Here is a 23,636-nt window from a genome sequence, read left to right as displayed (position 1 = left end):
GTGACCAGAGGCACCAATAATAATAGTAGAAGTGACCATACGAAAGCAAAGGCAATAGAACAATAGCAAGGAGCAGTTAACAGACAAGACGTCAGGTTCTACAACCAAACTAGAGCAAAACAACAGAATGAGACTAAGAAATCTTACTGTGTGAAAAGGAGCCGAGCGAGCACACCACCAGAACCAGAACGGTTTCGAGCCACTCGAGAAAGCCACTGACAAACTCATAACCAGGACTGGGAGACCGGTACTCACCCACAATCATATTCGGAGAAGAACCAAGGATTTCCATACTCGCCAGAGCAAAAACCACACAACAAACTCTCGCAGCAACTTCACAGGCAAACAGAACAATCTCGAATGACCGTGAAGCCAAAGTGTTTTGGCCAAAGAACCAATGGAGGAACCAGGCCCGAGGTGTGTAGGTAAGAATTGAATGCGGCATTAATTGCTCACAGTTGCCAACCCGACGTTCACTGACCACCTTTGCATGCGACCGCCGGAAAAATCTAACACGTTGTAAAGTCCAACAACTGTTGTAAAGCCGAGGACACGTGGAGTTGTGGGCCAGTGTGTCTGGGCTACATCACTAATGCTGTGAATTGCAGTAAAGTTGTTCAATGAAGAAACCAACTATAGTAGCATTGTTCAACAAATTTTTGGTGCAATTGATAATAGAAACAAACAAAGAAATTATGCGCTGCAACTAAATTTAGTTAGCACGTAATAATAAAGACTAAGAAGTATATGAAAACACTTTCATGCAAATATGAATGGAAAGGGTGTTCTTTTGAGGATGTGCAAGTCATTTAAGTTCTCAAATGGGTTTAATAAAGAAAAAAAAAACCACACAAATTAGACACTAAGTTGCGTGGAAATGTGTTGGAATTAATAGCTTATAATATACAAAGAATATGAAGCACAATACGGGGAGAAAGACCCCGTAAGAAATTCCCACGATGGAAAAAATATATTATATTATCTCATTTCCCAATGTTATGTTTGGAGTATAAATGTTGTCGGGTATAGTAATTGGTAACTTTAATGATTTAATTAGTTTAATGAATTTTATAATTAAGTTAAATGTTTATTTTTGACTTTCTTCACTAAATGTATGGTAAGTAGGATTTACTGTAAGATATTCCCTTTTAACGAGTATTTGTGATTTTAATATGCATTATTAAATTTTTTAATTGATTTCTTCTTTATTTTCATCGTTAATTTTTTTTGTTTTCACTAGTCTTGGTGTTTATTTTGTGTATTCTATGAATTTTGTACTCGCTAAATTCTTTATTCATGATCTTTTTCAATTTTCATCATCTTGTACCTACAAAAGAATAATTACACTACCCCTATAACAACATCAATCATTTCGATTATTTTTTATTAACACATAATTATTACACATATCAGTTTTTGCAATAGCTTACGCTTAACTATCACAATCCTTGGGAGGTCGAGTGCTTTCTGCTTACCACAAGCAACACGTTTGTATGGTTTCTACATATGAAAAGAAACAGATCACATTATTTTATTTATGTAGTTTCTTCCTACAACCAGCACTAGTGGTTTCAACCATTAACCTTCAAGTTTTTACAAAGTGGTTTTCAAGGTACCATGAACTTTTCAACATAATATATTTTTGCAACATATATTCTTTTATTTGACTTACAACATCAGTGATTCAATACTTACAATTAGAAACATCCATTTGGGCTAATCTAGCCTTTAAATAGACACTGGCTTAAGACAATTTCCTTGCCATAATCCAAAAAAAAAATATTTAAGTATGACCATCATGCTGCTTAGAGATGTATTTCTATGGATTCACTGCATTTACATCTACAAGATATTATTAATACTTTGTTTCTCCTTTTTCTTCTTTATTCCCTTGCATGTTAACAAAATACCTCGATGTTCACATAATCATTTCTTCTTTGTATCTTCATCATTCATTTTACCATGTCACCACATCAATTTCTCAATTATCTTCTTTCATCGTACCACTCTCTTAACTAGTACATCATTTTCTCTCTTTGTTGCTACATCATTCATTCTCTCATCATATTCTATCTTAATTCTCTTTATTGTTGCATCATTATCTTTCATAATCTTCTTTCATCATTCTCTTTGTTGCTACATTTTTCTTTTTAGAAACAACTTGTTTCATCATGCCATTGTATTTATTGCTACATAATTATCACTATCACCATATTCTTTCATCCTATTGATCTTTTTATGTCATTGTATTTTATGTTGCATATCTTTATCACCATATTCTTTCATTATCATCTTTTAATGTGATCGAGTCCCTTCTTCCTTTTTATACCTATATATTAATTTTGTCTCCTTCCTTAAAATAATTGATAACAGATGACCATATAAAAGGAAATCCATCTACTAAGATATATGAGTTCCAACAATTGTATTCTCCAATTTATTAGCAATCTCTTTTAGCTACATGATTCATCAATGTTTTAAACTCTATCTTCATTATAACTTGGTCCCAACCTTTTCATATTATTTAAACCTTCTAAGAATAATCCATCTCACTTTCCCCCCTTAATCAAAGATTCAATTTCTCAGATTTCACATCAAGCTAGCATACAAGTACCTTACACACTCACATATACCTATAATTGATGTTAATAAAATTTATTTTATTTTTACCTCCAGACATATGCTAATCAAATGTAGTTGTGTTGTTACTTCCCATGTTAGAAAATTTCCTTACAACAACCCATACATTGATTCTAATCCATTGTAGTTGCAGTTTTACTTTTCATGTCTCAATGTTACCACCATTAAGATTCTCCATATTTTACTGTATGTGTTTTTATGTTTACATTTTCAGTGTAAAAAATATCTTTATATCTAAATTTCAGAACCAAAAACACCTATGGGTTTATTCCCTCACAGTTGTCCACTTCCTAGATGAGTTGAAGAGCATTGTTTACACTATTGGTCTGCTTATGCCCTTTACTATGGAAAATTTTCTTAAACATAAATCTCTTCTACATGCTAAGAAAAAGATTATCTACCCTAAGTTCACAAATAAATGTTGTGAAATTTAGCTCACTAACTAATACGGCAGTACCATGTACAAATTTTTCCTTTGTCTGAAATTTGTCATGTAGCAACATGTGATATAGTTTTTTTCACTAATATGACGATAAATTTTAGCTCGTTGGTTTTGATCTCTTCTAATCGAGATAATACATTTATTTAAATGGTATTAGCTCAATGGTAGAGCACCTGCCTTGCAAGCAGGGGGTTGGTGTTTCGATTCGATCGTGCACTAACATGAATTAAACACTGAAGAAATAAAATGATTCACATTGTATATTTTGTTTCTAAGGAGAATTTGTTATTGTCTCTAGCGAGAAAATAACTCATATTAAAGACATAATGTCCCTATAGCAACAATAACTAGGATTTGTCTCTTGAGAGACAAAAACGAATTCTCTCTTAAGAGACAAAAATACTTGTCTTCTATAGTGTCTTTATAGAGACAATCTTTTAAGACAATAATTTTAGACACTCAATTTGTTTATTAAGAGGAAAAAATGAATTGTCTGTTAAGAGACAATAATACTTGTTTTCTATATTGTCTTTATAGAGACAATTTTTTAAGACAATAATTTGAGACACTTACTTAATGACAATATTGAAGATAATTTACAAGTTTTTTTTGTCTCAAATTAAGACAGTTTGTTAAAAAATTGTGTTAAATATTGTCTTAAAACACTCCTCGATGTATTCTCATAATATATAATCTTAGACATATTTAAAGTACTTAAATTGAGCACATTAATTATATATTCAACATATTTTTTATGGCCCCCTATCACTAAAATCCATCTTAATCTCTGATCTATCAAGCAAAAGAAAAGATCAAACCTCACCCAAAGATTTCTCAAGTTTTACATTCAAACAAAAAGATTTGCAACTTCAGACATTTGATCCGCTAGATTTTTTTATAGATAAGACTAAAATAGATCTATACTAATTTATTTTCTTAAAATATTCTCAATATATTAGAGTTAATATAAATATTTATCGATTTAATTACTATATATCTCAATCGATTATTAAACCAGCGATATATTAATGCTACTTGTTGAAGTTGTGGTTTTAACCTCTTTTTCTTTTCTTTTGACAGAATTTAATATCGAACGTTTAAAGGAACAACAAAAGTTTTAGACCTTACAGAATACACTGTTTCTTAGAATCTAGTCTTGCTTCGTGATATTCATAAACAGGTATTCTGGCTCGGAACTGTTTGCAATTCCAGCGATTTCTTACGGTGATCAAAATATATTTGTCAGTCGTACAATTAGTAGAGAATTTGATGATATGAAGCGTGAAATTGAGTAAGAGCGTTTTTTTTAATCATAGTTAACAAATTGTGTTTAATCTGTCCAAAAATAATCAGAAATTGTGTTGCCGGAACCACTCGTAAAACTAGATATATCACACGAGGATCACATTAGAGATGTAACACTGAGATAATGATGCGATGCTCGACTGTTCCTACCAGTTCAGAGTGAATATTGGTATCGTTTAACAAATTCTACAAAATTCCACAAAATTCGAATTCCAACTTGGTACCGAATTCGAGTTCCAACTTGATAACTATCACTTATCATTATCATTCCACTTAGAATAAATATGTGTTATGTTCACGGAATAATACGTTACGGCACGCGGATGCTTTTGGGATGTTCGTGTATAAAGCAAAGACCACTTGCATTCGTGACAATTTTACGACACTGCAATTTTGGGGCTTATCATTCTTATTATGTAGTATGTAACATCGAGTGAAAACGTAAGTAAAATATATGCAATCAGATAAATCAGACTCTTGTGCATTACAAGACTTCAGGGTGACGTGGATTGTGGTGCCGATACTAAAACCAATAATTTTATTGTGGTGTGCGAATCTTTTAAATTCAGAGTGACGTTGATTTTGGTCGAGATGCTAAAACCAATCATTTTAGTGTGGCGGGCGAATTTTTAATCGACGTGGACAATTATCCACTTGGCCTTATATAATATTTGGGGTGATTAATTCTCGCAAATATCAACCTTCTGAGCTTTCTGCACGGGCTGAGCATCTGAACTTGTTAGAATATTAGTCAGTAAGTTGTCTGTTTATATGACGAAGAGTCATTGGTGGTCGACGCGAGTCGTTGAATTTAGGTAAAAAATAATAATACTTATACATAAATTTCATTGTGAGTAATGCAATGGACAAGTTCTCGTGAGAGACACTTCTTTTTCTGTTGTGGTATCAGAGCTCAGAAGAGCTGTGAGGAGGCAGAGCTCAGGTCAGCTGTGAGGAGAGGCGGAGTGGTAAATAGCTATGTTAGGCCCATTGTGGCGATAAGTGTTTGAGTGTTCTCCTATGAGGTGTTGTTAGTAGGGTCTGTGGTGTGAGGAGTTGTGTGAGTTGTTGTGAGGATGCTAAAGGTGAGCCTAGGGGTGTGTGAGCTCAAAGCCAGAGTATGTTAGCTCGGTGGTGTAAATTGGAGCAGCTGCTGCGGTGGAGAGTGCACATCAGTAGAGCGCTATTGGAAGTGCACTGGTTGACCACAATTGGGAGCGCAAAGAAGTATTGGTACGAGCCATATGAGTATCCTGTGATCGATTTCTATTGATAGAGGTGAAATTCTACGCAAACAGTGAAAGGGAAAGCACGCCAAGAAGCGAGAGCGTGAAGATCTGGCGTGATTAGGTTCCATGCATCACTGAAGGAGTTGAGGGTGGTTTCAATTTCGAGATCTGCGGAGTTGAGGGATTGTCGCGTTGTTTGTTTTACTGTGTGGAGTTATGTGTCTTCAACTCTAATTTGGTTTTGCTATGTCGGAGATCTGCTCACTTTCATCAAAAGGCCTGTCTAACCTTCCGCCCAAGCACAAGACCGGTCAGGTGGTGAAGGCCATATAATATTTAAAATAATGTGACTTACATTTATTTTTTTGTTTTTTGAATTATGCTTTTCTAGTGTCAAGTTGTATCCAAGATTCATTTCTGCAGTTTTTATGCAGACTTTATTAATACATGGTGTTGCAAGTCATGCTTCAAAGAAATTTAACTCTTCTTAAAATCATTCTATATACTTGCACATTGGAAATCAATGGTAAGTGTAAATACATTTGCAAAACCACATTGGTTATGTTCCTTCTGCTTTGTAATGAGATATTTCTCTGGCTGCACTTCAAACTCTGTTTCTGCCTCTTTCTCTGTTTTCTCTTCGTGAGATTCCTTCCTTGTTTTTTCCTCTATCTTTGTCTCTGTCTTTATCCCGGTCTCTTCCACTTTTGTACTAACATGTGCTGTTGTAGATAGGTTGTCTTCCACTTGGTTTTCAGATTCAAGTGGGATTATCTCGCCAAATAGCGTCACTTCAATATGATGTTTTTGTTGCATCATCTGCAATCATTCATCATTAAGCAGCAAATCTTCATCAAATTTAAAATCAACAAATTGAATTGCTCGATTCACAAAATTTTCATTAGCAAGCTCTGTTGTTGGATTTACTAAATCTTCATCCACTTGTAGTTGTGCATAAAGCGATTCACAGAACTTTTCATCTCGATGTAGATCTACTACTATAGATCCACCTTCATCTTCAACTTCAATGCTCCCCCCTTACACCAAAACTCCTCTCAAGGGTATCTGTATCCTACTTGGCTATTTTGTATTTGAAATCAGGGAAGAATGTTGTCATCGACATATTCTTTTATGCATTTTAATGCAAAGGCGTCATTTTTAATTTTCCTTCCAAATCTAAAAATATCTCAAACATCTCTAGGTGTCGCTTTGACCTTCTCAGCCTCTTAGATTTTCTTATTTGTTGTAGCTCAACAAACAAGTTGAACTGCAAACATAAGACTTTCTCTATTGTCAATTTAGGGCTCTAAGAATAATGGTTCTAGCTATGGCACATGGTGGCAATATGCAACAATAGTCCCTCAATAGAGATTCACCTTCACCACTCAAAGGGCTCACAAATAAATTTGATCCTACAAATTTGTATTATAACCTAAGGGACACATTTATGCATACTTACCAAACTTATCCATGAATACGAATACGACGCACTAAACCTTTTTTTTACAGGTGCATAATGGCACTTTCGTCCTCTTCACATGTGCGGAATTCACACGTTTTGCTTCGTGAGACTTCTCCTTTACGAGCCCCCAAAAAAAAAATGAAGCGCTGATCTCTCTCTGGAGTTTTATGCAATTTTGTGTTCTTATAGGATGTCAGAGAAAAACGAAGTAACAAAGGATTATTTTTCTCAATATTACAAATGTGTTAAATAAGATTACATTAGAAACATTATTAATAAATGGTTAACTCGACTAAAATAGGCTAACTAAAATTGAACTGGGACACTTGGATGGACAATTTTGGCACTTAGCAGATGGTTGGAATTAGATTCTCCAACAAGGTTTTAATACAGGGGAACTATTTGTCTAGATATGTAGTTTGTTGGTTTTATTCAGCATTGAGCTTTGAGGGTAGTGGGGTGTAGGGCTACTCACATGTGACAAACATGACATTACTTATTATATATTTTATGTTTTGTTGTCGTGTTTTTGAAGTGTTAATTAACTTTAACTAGTTTTACGTGATTTGTAATAAAAATATGATTTTTTGGAGTTTGTGGGATTTTTGGTCAAAATCTAGCCAACAAAATTTGTGGCTAGATCTTGATTTGTGTTGTTTAAACAAGTTTTTTAACTCCCCTTGAGTATTATGATTGCGAAGAGTTCACTTGTAAAACTCGTGATTTCAATGAATCTCTATCAAATTCTAGACAAATTAGATCATAAAATAAACTGGAAAACTTTCCAAAAAAATCACACTTAAAGACTACTCCATTTTGAATATCTAATTGATATAAAGATATGATTTTGGATGAAAATAAAAATACTGTTGTAGGATAAATATGGATACTAAAATATCTTTATATTTATTAATGCCTATTGACAACTACATAATTTATATAGGTGTGATAGTAATAATAATATTAATAAACTTAAAAAATAGATCATTTATTAACCATTTTTTTATATAAATTTAAAATGCATATATTTTAAAGCATATTTTATGTTTTGAATGGTAATGGAGTTTTTTTTTTAGAGAAATTACAAAATATATAATGAATAGATAAATTTAATATAACTAAATTTGAAATAAAAATAATGTAATTATAATTTTAACTTTCAAAATTAATTTAATCAAAATTTTAATATATCACAAAAATAAAAAAAGTATCTACTTAATATTATTTATAATCAAAGTAAATTAAAATAAAAATACTACCCACATCATTGTTATAATATTAATCATTAAAAATAATAGATGTTAAATTAAGATAATTATATTTATTATTAATTTTTATTTGAAGTTAGTCATTTTGTATCCAGTCAAATAAAAATTATCTATACCAAAAACAAATTCTTACTAATTTGTCTAAAGGAAAATAACTAATAACATAACTTCAAATTCTTGAAATGGCACCTCTTCAAATTAGAACATCACGTAAATAAAAACATATAAAACTAGATAGTTGTCCTTCCCTGAGTTATATTGACATGAAAAAACTATATATATCCTAACACCGTGTGTACAGTCCTCGGAGCCATTTTGATTGTTGTTGGCCATTCACTTCGGGAGAAAGCAAATGACATCACTGCCGAGGATACCCAGGAAGTCCGAGATTTTCTTCACTTAGGAAGAGGAAGAGATCACAGTTTGAACATATAAAAACGAGCACTTATAATCCGCGTTATCTAACAAGTTCACACTTCGCCCAAGATTGCTACTTAGATTTTCAAAAATTTGTACGAGATTTTGCTAAAATTTGTATTTAATTTCTGCCAAATTTTTCCAGAAAAAAATACCATGTTTAAAATACCCTCTTATAATCCGCGAGATGTCAAATTGGTTGATTATATTCCATTGCGAGCTGTGTGGCACTCAGATTTGGGGTAGGCACAATTTGTCCATAAAAAGGCTTCATATGAGAAAAAAGGATGTTGAATGTTTTGTATGTTCTAGTGCTTTGGAATCTCAGCTTGCACAGTGGATATTCGAACCTAGCTCTGATACCAGTTGTTAGACCAGAGCATGCATATAACACAGCATATTTATACTCAGAGACTTAGATGGCAATAGCAAAGAATAATTTTAGAGATAGATAAATGGAGAAACAACAAGATTACTTACTCAGAGATTTAGATGGCAATAGCAAAGAATAATTTTAGAGACAGACAAATGGAGAAACAACAAGATTACTCAGTCAGAAACAACGGAATAGATAAAACAATCACCACTTTGCATTACATAACAGGCTTGGGCCTTGGAATAGATAAAACATGGCAATAGCAAAGAATAATTTTAGAGACAGAAAAATGGAGAAACAACAAGATTACTCAGTCAGAAACAGCGGAATAGATAAAACAATCACCACTTTGCATTACATAACAGGCTTGGGCCTTTGAATAGATAAAACAATCACCACTTTGCATTACATAAACAGCGGAATAAATAAAACAATCACCAATTTGCATTACACAACAGGCTTGGGCCTTGGAATAGATAAAACAACCACCACTTTGCATTACATAACAGGCTTGGGCCTTGGAATAGATAAAACAATCACCACTTTGCATTACATAACAGGCTTGGGCCTTGGAATAGATAAAAAAATCACCACTTTGCATTACATAACAGGCTTGGGCCTTGGAATAGATAAAACAATCACCACTTTGTATTACATAACAGGCTTGGGCCTTGGAATAGATAAAACAATCACTGGAGAACAGAAATCACTTTGCATTAACTGCCATTAACGAGGAGCACAACAATCTCCCCCCTCAACGTGAGCCCAGTGTGTTTCGAACTGGAGACCTCTGGTTCTGATACCACTTGCCTTGGAATAGATAAAACAATCACTGGAGAACAGAAATCACTTTGCATTAACTGCCATTAACGAGGAGCACAACAATCTCCCCCCTCAACGTGAGCCGAGTGTGTTTCGAACTGGAGACCTCTGGTTCTGATACCACTTGTTGGAGTCACGATTGCCGTTACACCAAAACCCACAGTTGTTAGTAAATAGACACATCGCTAGATTTAAGTACATGCCACAAAACCCACGGTTGGATCAACACCGCCATTAACAAGGAGCACAACAATTCATATGGAGATCTGGAATGACCTAGAAACCATTAACGGGGAGCACAACAATTCAGATGGAGATGTGGAATGACCTAGAAACCACTAGCCGTGTAAGAGGATCTAGAATCCTGCATGTGATTATAGAAACTAATGGTGGTGTAGAAAGATCTACAATCCTAGAGATCTAGAAAGATCTGATCTAGAATCCTACGTGAATTTGGCTTCACACTTAACATTTGGGAGTTCAAGAGTGGAACTCCGGAATCCAATCCAATTTGCCTCCTACAAATTTACTAGGTTTATGAGACTCTTTTGAACATGTTTCAAAAAGCTAATGAAGACTGTAAGGAGAAGAAGACAGAGACTCGTTAAGAAAGGGACTTAGAGATTTAACTCCTACTTGGCATATGCATATTGAATAAGATTCATCTTCATGACTACTAATTAGTGGATCTAAAAAATTTAATCCAACTAATATATCTCTTATTTTAATATTTGACTAATATATCTTCTATTTTAATATTTGGTTGAGATATTTTCTAAACTAATTAACTATATAATTAATATAAAATTTCTCCATTTTAAATCAATACTTATTGTATTTATATGTTACACAGCATACACCTCAGGCAGATAGCATGTAGATCCTTATTGCCTCCCTCATTTAATTCATGCCGCAAATCGGGCCTCGAAGCATCCATTTACCGCGTGTAACATTTAATTTTCTTCTATGGCCAACAATTCAATCTGTGCATGCAATTTGTTAAGCGATTTTGATAATTAAGAGATGAATTCAACCTGTACAACCTATTTTCCAAATTGGCGGTGAATCATTTCTTACACTAAAGAAGAATTCTGCTTCACCTTCACGGTTCATCATTAACTGATATTGGCGGTGAATCATTTCTTACACTAAAGAAGAATTCTGCTTCACCTTCACGGTTCATCATTAACTGATTTCTTTGTAGTCCTCGAAAATGAACTCTCTCTTTAACTATTTTGAATCCATGGTCTATGAACGTAAAAAAATGAAAAGATTGATAACCTCCGTCAGATTTTTACTTTTAACTCAGTAACGTATTTGGCCTTCATTTTATAAATTATTAATAGCTCTTTTTAGTAGCCGTGTATTATTAGTGCCTCACTGATAGGCCACGATTATAGCAATGAGTTGTTCATTGACCGTGTACCATTCGGCGTAGACATCTTATAATTTCCTTTGTCAAATGTAAAACATAATTTGTCTTACACTAAAATAAATTTTAAAAAATGCAGTTGTTGCTATCTGATGGGCTTTTAACTTCGCAGTGTTATTGAAGGGGTGATCTCTAGTTGTTGTAGATGCTCCCTAATTTGTCTTACAGTAAGATAAATTTAAAAAAATGCAGTTTTATCTATTTGATGGGCTTTTATCTTCGAAGTGTTATTGAAGGGGTGCTCTCTAGTTGTTCTAGATGCTCCCATTCAATGTCTATTCGGATGGAGTTTTTTTTATTAGGAGTTGTTTTTAAGTGTATTTTTTAGGAGTTTTTTTTTTTTGGATTTATGATCAAAATTTATTAGAAAATTTGTAGTGAAATCTTGATTTGTGTTGTTTAATTGGTTATTTGACTACATATATGATTTCAGCACTCTGGAAAATTGAAAAAAGACTAGGCACTTTAATTGTGCAGAGTTCACACATCAAACTTATAATTTCAATAAATCCCTCCAGAAAATAAACCGATATTTTTTAGAAAATAATTATTATAAAAATAATTTACTGGACTTGATATTTAGCTTTGTCGATTTCACTGCCCAATTGAATAAAAATTCACTCTTCATTTAGTACTACGTTCCCATGAATGAGTGAATGGCACTTATGACACACTGTAATTCCCACCATATTCAAGTTCCTACGATGAACAATCCAAATTGAAAGTAAAGTACACTAACAAGTAGCAGGGATGTATAAAGGGATATACGCATAGTAAAAATCCGAATGGGATCTCTAACTCAGCTCTACTCATCTCCCTCATATTGCCGTATATATCAACTCCCGCTATCTCAACTAATTTCTTCATGTGAGTGAGTGATGTTGTCTGGCTGTTATTTTGGTGTTCTGCTTAGAAGTGTTTTGATTCTCCATTGAACGACGATGGGATCTGTGAACATTGAAAGGTTATAGTCAGAGGAAACGGCTTTAATTGGTGCGTGAAGAGACAAACCAGGTGTAAGGAAAATAAGACATGTCCTAATGTTGTGAATCGTCTTTAACTTTATAAGGAGGTAATATACAATATAAATTGCGGTAACGTTCTTCAACGAAGAAACCAACTGTAGTAGCATTGTTCAAGGAAGAAACCATTATATAGAAATAGATAGACAGTTTAAGGACGTCACTGGTAATTAGGTTTGTATTTAAGTTATAATCTTAACATGTTGTTTGTGCAACTGACAATAGAACCCAACAAAGAAATTATGGGCTGCAACTATATTTAGTTAGCATGTGATAATAAAGACTAAGAAGTATATGAAAACTCTTTCATGCAAATATCAATGAAAAGGGTGTTGTGTTCTCGAATGGGTTTCATAAAGAAAACGAAATCCCATGCAAATTAAACACTAAGTTATGTGGAAATGTGTTGGAATTAATAGCTTCTAACATACACAGAAATATGAAGCAAGAATACGGGGAGTAGGAAACTCTTGAGGGAAAAAATATATTATATTATCTCATTTCCCAAGGTTATATTTTGAGTATAAATGGTCTCACGTTAATCGGTGATTTTAATGATTTAATTAGCTTAATGAATTTTATAACTAAATTAAATGTATATTTTTAACTTTATGGTAAGTAGGATTCATTGTAAGATATTCTTCTTAACCAATATTTGTGATTTAAATATGAATTATTCAACTCTTTTTCAATTGGTCTTTTTTCATCTTTATCTTCAATTTTCTTTGTTTTCACTAGTTTTGGTATTTATTTTGGGTATTGTATGATTTTTGGACTTTCTAGATTCTTTATCGATGATTTTCTTCAATTTTTATCATCTTGTACCTACAAAAAAATCAACAATCTCACAACCCCACAACAACATCAATCATCTCAGCTTTTCTTTATTAACATATAATCATTACACGTATCGGTTTTTGTAATATCTTACACTTAACTGTCACAATCCTCGAGAGGTCGAATTCTTTCTACTTACTACAGAGAACACATCACATCAACTGACTTCTATGGCTTCTACATATGAAAAGAAACACATCACATTATGTGATTTATGTAGTTTCTTCCTACAACAAGCACTAGTGGTTTCAACCATGAACCTTCAAGTTTTTACAAAGTGGTTTTCAAGGTACCATGAGCTTTTCAACATAATGGATTTTGGGATAATATATGCTTTTATTGAACTTATAACATCTATGATTCAGGTACCTACAATTACAAACTTCCATTTAGGCCAATCTAGCCTTTAAACATACATTGGCTTATGACAATTTCCTTTTTATAATAATTAAAAAAAAAAAAATTACGACCATCATGGTGCTTAGAGAGGTATTTCTATGGATTCAATGCATTTACATCTATATGATATTATTATTACTTTACTTCTCTTTTTCCTTCTTTATTCCCTTGCATGTTAACAAAATACCTCGATGTTCACATAATCATTTCTTCTTTGTATCTTCATCATTCATTTTACCAAGTCACCACATTGATTTTTCTATTGTATTATTTCATCATACCACTCTCTTAACTACCACATCATTTTCTCTTTTTGTTGCTACATCATTTTTTCTCTCATAATATTCTATCTTAATTCTCTTTATTTTTGCAATGTTTTCTCTCATCATTCTTTTTGCTGCTACAATGTTCCTTTTAGAAACAAGTTTTTTCATCATGCCACTATATTTGTTGCTACATAATTATCACTATCACCATATTCTTTCATGATATTGATCTTTTTATGTCATTCTCTTTTATGTTGCATATCTTTATCACGATCTTCTTTCATTATCAGGTAATAATGTGATGGAGTCTCCTTCTTCCTTTTTATACCTATATATTATTATTTTTCTTCTTCCTTAAAATAATTGGTAATTGATCACCATATAAAAGGAAACCCATCTACTAAGATATATGAGTTCCAACCATTGTATTCACAAATTTATTAGAAATCATTTTCAACTACTTGGTCTCAACCTTTTCATATTATTTAAACCTTCTAAGGATAATCCATCTCACTTTCCCCCCTTAATCAAGGATCCAATTTCTCATATTTCACCTACAAGTACCTGACACCCTCACATATACCCATAATTGATGTTAATCAAATGTATTAGAATTTTACTTCCGGACATATACTAATAAAATGTAGTTGTAGTGTTACTTGCCATGTCAGAAAATTTCCTTACAACAACCCATACATTGATGCTAATCAATTGTAGTTGTATTTTTACTTTTCATGTCTCAAAGTTCCTACGATTAACCTTCTCCATATTTTATTTTATTTGTTTTCATTTTACATTTCCAGTGTAAAATGTCTCTTTATATTTAAATTTCACAACAAAAAATACCTATGGGTTGATTCCCTCACAGTTGTCTACTTCCTAGATGATTTAAAGAGCATTATCTACACTATTGTTCTGCTTATGCCCTTTACTATGGAAAAATTTCTGCCTTGAACATAAATTTCTTCTATATGTTATTAAATAAGATTATCCACCTTGGGTTGACAAATAAATGTTGCGAAGTTTAGCCCAGTAATTGATAGCTGAGTACCATATACAATTTTTTCCTTTGTCTAAAATTTGTCTTGTAGCAACATGTAACATAATTTTTTTCACTAATATGACAATACGTTTTGGCTCATTGGTTTTTATATTTTCTCATAGAGATAATACATCTATTTAAAGCGTACTAGATCAATCGAAGAGCACCTGCGTTGCAAGTAGGAGGTTGGTGGTTTGATTCCATTGTACCCTAACATGAATTAATCTCTAAAGAAATAAAAAAATTTGCATTGTATATTTTGTTTCTAAAGAAAATTTTGGAATTTTTTATTGTCTCTAGAGAGAAAATAACTATGATTAAAGACATAATGTCTCTATAAAAACAATAACTAGGATTTGTCTCTTGAGAGACATAAACAAATTGTCTCTTAAGAGACAATAATACTTGTACTCTATATTGTCTTTATAGAGACAATTTTTTAAGACAATAATTTGAGACACTCAATTTGTTTTTTAAGAGGAAAATTTGAATTGTCTCGTAAGAAGCAAAAATGAATTGTCTCTTAAGAGACAATAATACTGGTCTTCTATATTGTCTTTATAGAGACAATTTTTTAAGACATTAATTTGAGACACTAGCTTAAGGACAATATTTAAGATAATTTACAATTTTATCTTCTTTTTTTTTGTCTCAAATTAAGACAATTTGTTAAAAAACAAATTGTCTTAAAACACCCATATATATTCTCATAATTTATAATCTTAGACATATTTAAAATATTTAAATTGAGCACATTGAATATTCAACATATTTTTTGTGGAAGCTATGATCGAAGTTCATCTTAATCCCAAATCTATGAAGCACAAAAAGGGATCAAATCTCTCGAAACTCAAACATTTCCTCAAATTTTAGATTAAAAAAAAAATTGCAACTCGAAACATTTTATCATTTTTTACTCTTCATAGAGCAGAGCCTTAAATAAATATAGACTGATTTATTTTATTAAAAACTTCTCAATATGTTAGGGTTCAGATAAATAATTAAACTGATTTATTTTCTTAAAGCTTCTCAATATATTAGGGTTAAGATAAATATTTGTCAATTTAATTTCGATATATCTAAATCGATCATTAAACCAACAATATATTAATGCTACTGGTTGAAGTTGTGGTTGTTTTTTTTTTTTTTTTTTTAATATTGGGACAGAATTTAATATCGAAAGTTTAAAGTACAAACACAAGTTTTAGGCCTTACAGACTCAACTGTTTCTTAGAATCCAGTCTTGCTTCGTGATATTCATAAACAAGTATTCTGGCTCGGAACCGTTTATAATTCCAGCGATTTCATACGGCGATGAAAATATATTTGTCACTCGAATAATTCGGAGAGAATTTGATCATATGAAGGGTGAAATTGAGTTCGAGCACCTTTTTTAGTCATAGTCAACAAATTCTGATTAATATGTCCAAAAGAGTTTGAAAAAAGTTTGAAGCAATCGTAAAACTAGACCTGTGATAGAGGGATCACATTAGAGATGTAACATAATATGTAGTATGTACCATCAACTGAAAATGTAAGTAAAATACATGCGTTGTCTTATTTCGAAAATTCAGGGTTACATGGATTTTAGTGTGGCAGGCGAATATTTTAAATTCACGCTGACATTGATTTTTGTTAAAACCAATCATTTTAGTGTGGCCATTATCAGGTGAATTTTGTAATAGACGTGGCCCATTATCACGTGACGTGGACGGGGAAAAGCAAATCGCAGTGAGGTCTCCAGACATGAGTATAATTGGAAAATATATCACAGCTGTGGATTAGACTGATGGGAATATACAAATGTGAGATGAATGACATTTGTTCGGATATTCTTATTTACGTCTTTTAATACAGGCGGAACTATTTGCCTAGATATGTAGTTCATAGGTTGTATTCAGCTCTGAGCTTTGAGGGCAGTGAGGTCTAGGGCTAGTCACATCCCACAAAATTAACTTCAACTTTATTGATACATTTAATGTTTTATGTGTTGTCGTGTTTTTGGAAGTGTTAATTAACTCTAATTAGTTTAACTAGTTTTACATGTGTCACAAAAATGCTATTTTTCGGAATTTGTGGTTGTTGCCAAAATTTTATTTGCATTATTTAAACTGGTTTTTTTTGCTACATATAAAGATTTAACACTTTTAAAAACTTATGGGGCACTTCAATTCTGAAGAGTTCACTTGTAAAACATGTAATTTAGTGAATACCTATCAGTTCCTTGTAAAACTTGTAGTAGCAGTGAATCCCTATCGGATTCTAGACAAATTAGATCAGAAAATAAACCAAAAATGTTTTCAAAAAGTAGCATTTAAAGACCACTTATTCTAATTGATATAAACTTATGACTTTGGATGAGAATAAAACTAGTGTGGAAAGATAGATATAGATACCAAAATATCTTGATAAATAAGTTGATTAAATTTATATTTATATTAATTTTAAATCTTTAAAGAGATTATAATACTTTTAATAAGTTCACGTTTATATTAATTTTAATGTTGATTTTAAGTTTGTTAAGAATTTATAATGTTTAAATTGTTTTAGATGTTGATAATTGAATTCATTATAATTTCAACAAATTAATATTACTTTTAGATTTATTAACATTTTATAACTTTCAATTTTTTTCTTTTTCAATCCTAGATTTAGTATCAAAATATTATATTTTAAAGAGAAACATGTAATGATAGGAGAATATTCATATATTTTTAAATGTATTAGGTTATATGTCAATTTTATATAAATATAAAAAAAATTACAAATATCTTTGATATTAAGTAACACACTATTCAATTGTTTTATCAATATTCTTTTTAATTTTACATATATTATGTATTAAGAGGAAGTCCATGCTATTTGCAAATTTCATGTTAAATATAGAAGGAATTACACAATTTTGTCATATTAGAATGAACACTAATTAATTTTTTTAATCCCCAAGGTACATCTCATTCATTTGGACTATAAATGTATCTTGGGTCAAGAAGAATTGAATTTCTCTAAAGAGATATCTTTTTTAAACATAATTCATCTAGGAAAAGTTGACACATCACAATTGATCTCTCTTTAAGTCCATGATATATGTAGAAATAAAGTAGATTTACAATGGTTGATATATACCATGTCTTAATTCCATGTTGAGTAGCTAATAAATGAGAGAGATAACACACATCATTGAACTATTTTGATCAACAATTTTTTTTTTTTTAACATACAATTATTTCATACACATATTTATGTATGTAAAATTGATATTGAAGTATTTTAATTCTCATTTATATGCAAAAAAAAAAAAAAAAAATTGTTCTTATTAATATTTAAAAAGAATTATAAACTCTATGTTAAATATTAAAGTATTTACATATCACCTTTGTATTATGACTTAAAAAATAATATACATTGTAACACCCCAAAATGCATAAAATTACTGAGGTTACTAAGTTTGTATTTACTATTTGTTACTTTAAGTTTTAGTACACTATGTTGTTAAACAATAAGTGATTGAGGCTGGAAGGCCAATAAATATATATTGTCGTTGCCTAAATTACTGGTAATGATACTTTAACAAAAATAGAAACTCTTTACATCTACTAAAAGAAACTGTTACAAAAGACACTTACCCATCTGCCCTGAAGGGAGATTTAGATGGGGGGAAAAAAATCCAAGGGTAGATCCTTGAGTGGGGTCAAATAAACCAGTGGGAGAATTCTCAAGAACTGTCAGAAAAGAGTACAAGAATTGAGGTAAGACAATGGTCCAGAGGCCCAAGGTACTTGACTGTAGCTGGATATAATTACTGTGAACCAAAGAAAGTGCTCGGGGGAGGGTCTGGACATAATTGCCAGACTCGTGGCTGGGAGGAGAGACATTCCAGAGGGGATTGTTTATTACTTGTTGCTATTACTAAACATATAAGTACCATGAAACATTTTATTAAGAATTAGTGATGGACTATGGAATATTGATTTAAGTGACAAAATAGGAAATCTCATTTTGATGTAATGCTAGAAGAATTTCATGTATGTATAACGATTTAACAAAGAATCTCTTTAAAAGTACGTTAAACACACCAAACGAGGATTATCTATTTTTCTAAGTATACAAAAATAATAGAAAATATCTAATGATAATATGCAAAAAACATAGCTAGTAATTTTAGTATGAAGAATGACCCTACACAGTTCATAAATAAGCCTATGCTCTTAAATATTCAACGTATTTTTTATTCAATAAACAATGGAACCAACTCTGCAAAACCAGACAGGAGTTTTACGAAATCCATTTGAGTATTATGCTTTGCAAATCAAACACATGATGATTAACGCACCATAATCAAGTTATCATTTATAAACTTCAATAATAATAAGAAACTGTTCGGAAATACCGAACAAGAAGAGGTGTATCCTCAGCAATCATCCATGTGAAAAGTTACAAGCCTATGCCAGAGATGGAAGGCATAAAGACTATAAGTCTATCTAGAAGTAACCCAGGTGATTCTTGGTGTAAACCAGCACTAAACCAATTATTCCGGAGGGACCGAGCAAACTATCACCAGTCGATAAATCTTAATACTCTGAATAGTAGAACAGAGGGACTTTGGCCCATTATTAAATTTGAAACAACATAACAAGAATATCATTCAAAACTAAAAATGCACTGCATATATATATGTGTGTGTGTGTTTTTACTGTGGAAACAGCTTACAGTTCCAGAATGACTCTATTGGGTTGATATGAACAAAACCCGCAAAGTTATTTTGAAATGATAACTTAACAAAAAAAGAATAAGACACAAAATAGATATGTCCATAGAAACTGATGGTCGACTCAGGGACTGATATTTTCCCCAATTTCTCACGTCGTGCATAGACGCTGTCATCTCTTGTAAACAACTAACTAATTAAGAAGTAAAGGAAATCTAAGTAATGTTCAGAGCTTGACCCGATGGAGCAATAAACCCTTTATAAACTAAACAGTTGTGAACCAGAGTGCCAACCTGGAAACAACCAAGAAAATCGTAAGCCATTAAACTTCTAAGAGCATGTTCTAAGCTTGTGGAAATGGAGCAAAGAGGGGAAAGTACCTACCAATAACCGCAAACAAGTATGGAGTTAATATAAGGCTATCTGATAGCGAAAATTACCAAAATACGTATACTAGAAAGAGGAATGGGTCATACCTGAAACTAGAGGGTTTCCTCACCAAGAGACCACCTGCAAATATATCAAACCTCCTTAATAAATAGTTCTATGTTCAAAATATTATCAATGACTCAAGAATATTTTTGGGTTTATGAGCTACCTTCCAAACCCTAGAACATAACCTCTCCCATAGCTTTGATATACCCTCAATATACCCTGGACAAAGGCGACATCCTGTCATTCTCATCATTAGATAAATTTCCAATCAAACAGAGAAAAGGGAAACTATCAACCTTGCTCGAAACCACATGACCATTGTTACTTGCCTTCTCCAGACTGAACATCATGACTAGGGCAAGCCGCAGGAGGAGTAGCTGCCAGTCTGAAACCTTCAACAAACCAAACCGTCGTTGCAGAACAGCAAGAAACCTTGGGTTGACGGTAACAATGAACTCACTGAGTGCTAGGGGTGAGAAAGCGTTTAGGGGGTAAAACCCTAGACCCACACCACCGTTGGATCACTGAACAGGAATCGACGGAGATGAAGTAAGACAAATGGCACAAGAGGGTAGAACCAGATGGCATATGGATTCAACACCCTCGGTCGAGATCATGCCATGTGTCCCAGCATACGAGGACCAGCTAACCCAAGGCTAGATAGTAATGGATACAGTACCGGAGGCCATGTGAACATTTAAAGCTAGCCACCATAGGAACATTGTGGACTGTGTAAATATTAAGCACATACGAGTTGTGAATGTGAGTTTTCTAGTGTTACGATGACATTAATCAATATTAATGTTTTACAGAGAGTAATATATATCCATAACCAAGGTTTTTCGGTCAAAAAATAATATTTTTTTATGTATTATGTTATTTTTAAATTTATAAGATATGATTGTTACAAATGGTATCAGAGCTCAGGTTCGTACACTGAGACTCTCTGGGATATATGTATAATTATACCTGAAGCAAATGTGTTGTTTTGTAATATATATATATATATATATATATATATATATATATATATATATATATATATATATATATATACATATATATATATATATACATATATATATATATATATACATATATACATATATCTATATATATATATATATATATATATATATGTATATATATATATATATATATATATATATATATATATATATAACTAAGTAAATGTATGTGTGAACACAGAGACTGTAACAATAAAAGAAAGTTCAGAATGCAGAGGAGCTCTGGACCACCCGAATCACCTGGAACAATGTATGTGAATGCTAATCCGGATATTTGGATACAACTGGGTGAGGAATCCCATCAAGCTAATGCAATGTTACTTGAAATTGTTCAGCAACTGCGTGTTGAAATGACAAATTTAAGAATGGATAATGAATGGCTACCTTTAGAAAATGAGAGAATTCTAAGAAGTCTGTCTAATCGACAAAATGAACAACACCCAGACCCCAGTGTGGAAGACCGGGAGAAGACCCCCATGGCTCAGCATGGAGAAGAAAATGCCGAGTCAGCTGAAAAACATGGGGAAGACGAAGAAGGACGTTCGGAAAATGTCTCTGACCAGCACCTAACCAAAAGACAAAAATCTCAATTAAAAGGATAATTTAAAAAAAATAAACCCTCACTCTTTGAAGGAGAATCTGAAGAGGCAGCGGGGGCCTAGTTAGTCGATATGGGCAAGTATTTTCATATTCATGAGTACACTGATAAATTGAAGGCATGATTGGCAGTTTATCAGATAAGGGGTAAGGCTACCCTATGGTGGGAAGAAATCAAGATTGTAAGAAAAATTAATGAAGAGCAAGTTACATGGAATGAGTTTCAAAAACATTTCAAAGACAACTATCTAACTGAACGCTATTATGACGAAAAAGCAAAGGAATTTCATGAGTTAAGATTGGGAGCCTTAACTATGGATGAATATGTGACACGATTCACTTCCTTGCTGCTCTATGTGCCTTACATGCAAGAGGAAAAGGCAAAAATTTAGTGCTTCATCAGCAACTTACCCAACTTTATCAAGGGAAAACTCGAATTTGACTACCCTAAGACAATGGACGATGCAGTGTGGAAAGCCCACATTTTCTACCAGCAAATGATACAAAAGAATGAAGGACCTAAAGGGGGGTTGAATAGGAAGGGTAGAAGCCTGATTCCAAATAGACACCCAAAATTTTCTAGTAGCAGGAATGTACAACAAGCAACTCTTAGCATGTTTCGAGCCAGGAATCACCCCAAAGTTGCATATTCTAAAAACAAACCGACAGAAGGAGTCACTAGATCTGTTAATGACCAACAGTCAAGACCACTGCTACAATGCTGGGGATGTCGAGAACCCCATTATTAAAAAAAAATTCTTCATAAGGCAAGGACAGAACATCTATCAAATATGCAAGAAGCATGCATGGTTGGGGAAGTGGCAAGGAGCATGCCTAGAATTAATGTTTCTCTGGATGATCATTAGGCAGAATTTTAGCCCACAATGATCCAATGTGAAGGTATGATCGCTAAGCAACCTATCTTTGTTTTATTTGATCCAAGTGCTTGCTTAAGCTATGTTAGTCCTAAGGTGGTAGAAAAGTGTCAACTGTAGAGAAGTAAATTTTCAAAACCATGGCTAGTTCAATTAGCCATTGGGACAAAAACAAGGGTAATCGCAAAAATAGAACGTTGTCCCATAACAATTTCAGGGCAACTTATTTACGTTGATCTTAATATACTTCCTTTGGGTTCTTATGATATTTTAATCGTGATGGACTAGTTGGAAAAATGTTGGTCCCTAGTGAATTGCAAACAAAAAATTGTTAGTTGTATTGCTGAATCAGGCCAATGGAAGGAACTCCAAGGAATTAAAACCAACACCAAGTTACGCCCTATTACTGCTAATCATTTAGGAAAATTTATGAGAAAAGGTTATCAAATATATGCTGTTCAAGTGGGGTTTACAAATGCAAAAATAAAATGACCTCCTTGGAAAACATTCCTATCATTCAGGAATTTGTTCATGTATTTCCGAAACCCATTCCAGGTTTACCACCAAAGCGTGATATTGATTTCACCATCAAGCTAATTCTGGGTGGAGCCCCAATATCCAGGGCCCCTTATCGTATGAGCATACTTGAGTTAACATAACTCAAAATGTAGCTTCCAGAGCTTCTAGACACAAAGTATATCTGCCCTAGTGTGTCCCCTTGGGGAGCTCCCATATTATTTGTACAAAAAAGGACGGGACCCTGAGATTATGCATTGATTATCGTCAATTAAAACAACCTAAAAATTAAGAATAAATATCCTTTACCCCATATTGATGATCTATTTGATTAGGTGCAGGTAGCATAAAGAACATCTAAGAATAGTATTGCAAACGTTACGGGAAAATCAGTTATATCCTAAATTCAGCAAGTGTGACTTTTTCAAAGATCAGATTCAGTACTTGGGTCAGGTTATTTCAGAAGATGGAATAGCGGTGGATTCATAGAAGATCAAAACAATTATGAAATGGATAGC

This window comes from Pinus tabuliformis, chromosome 2_1 (assembly GCF_031772625.1).
Source record: "Pinus tabuliformis cultivar Carrire ecotype Pingquan chromosome 2_1, CPIR1, whole genome shotgun sequence".
Lineage (NCBI taxonomy): Eukaryota > Viridiplantae > Streptophyta > Pinopsida > Pinales > Pinaceae > Pinus > Pinus tabuliformis.
The sequence above is the reverse complement of the archived record's forward strand: the minus strand, read 5'-3'. Positions refer to the sequence as shown.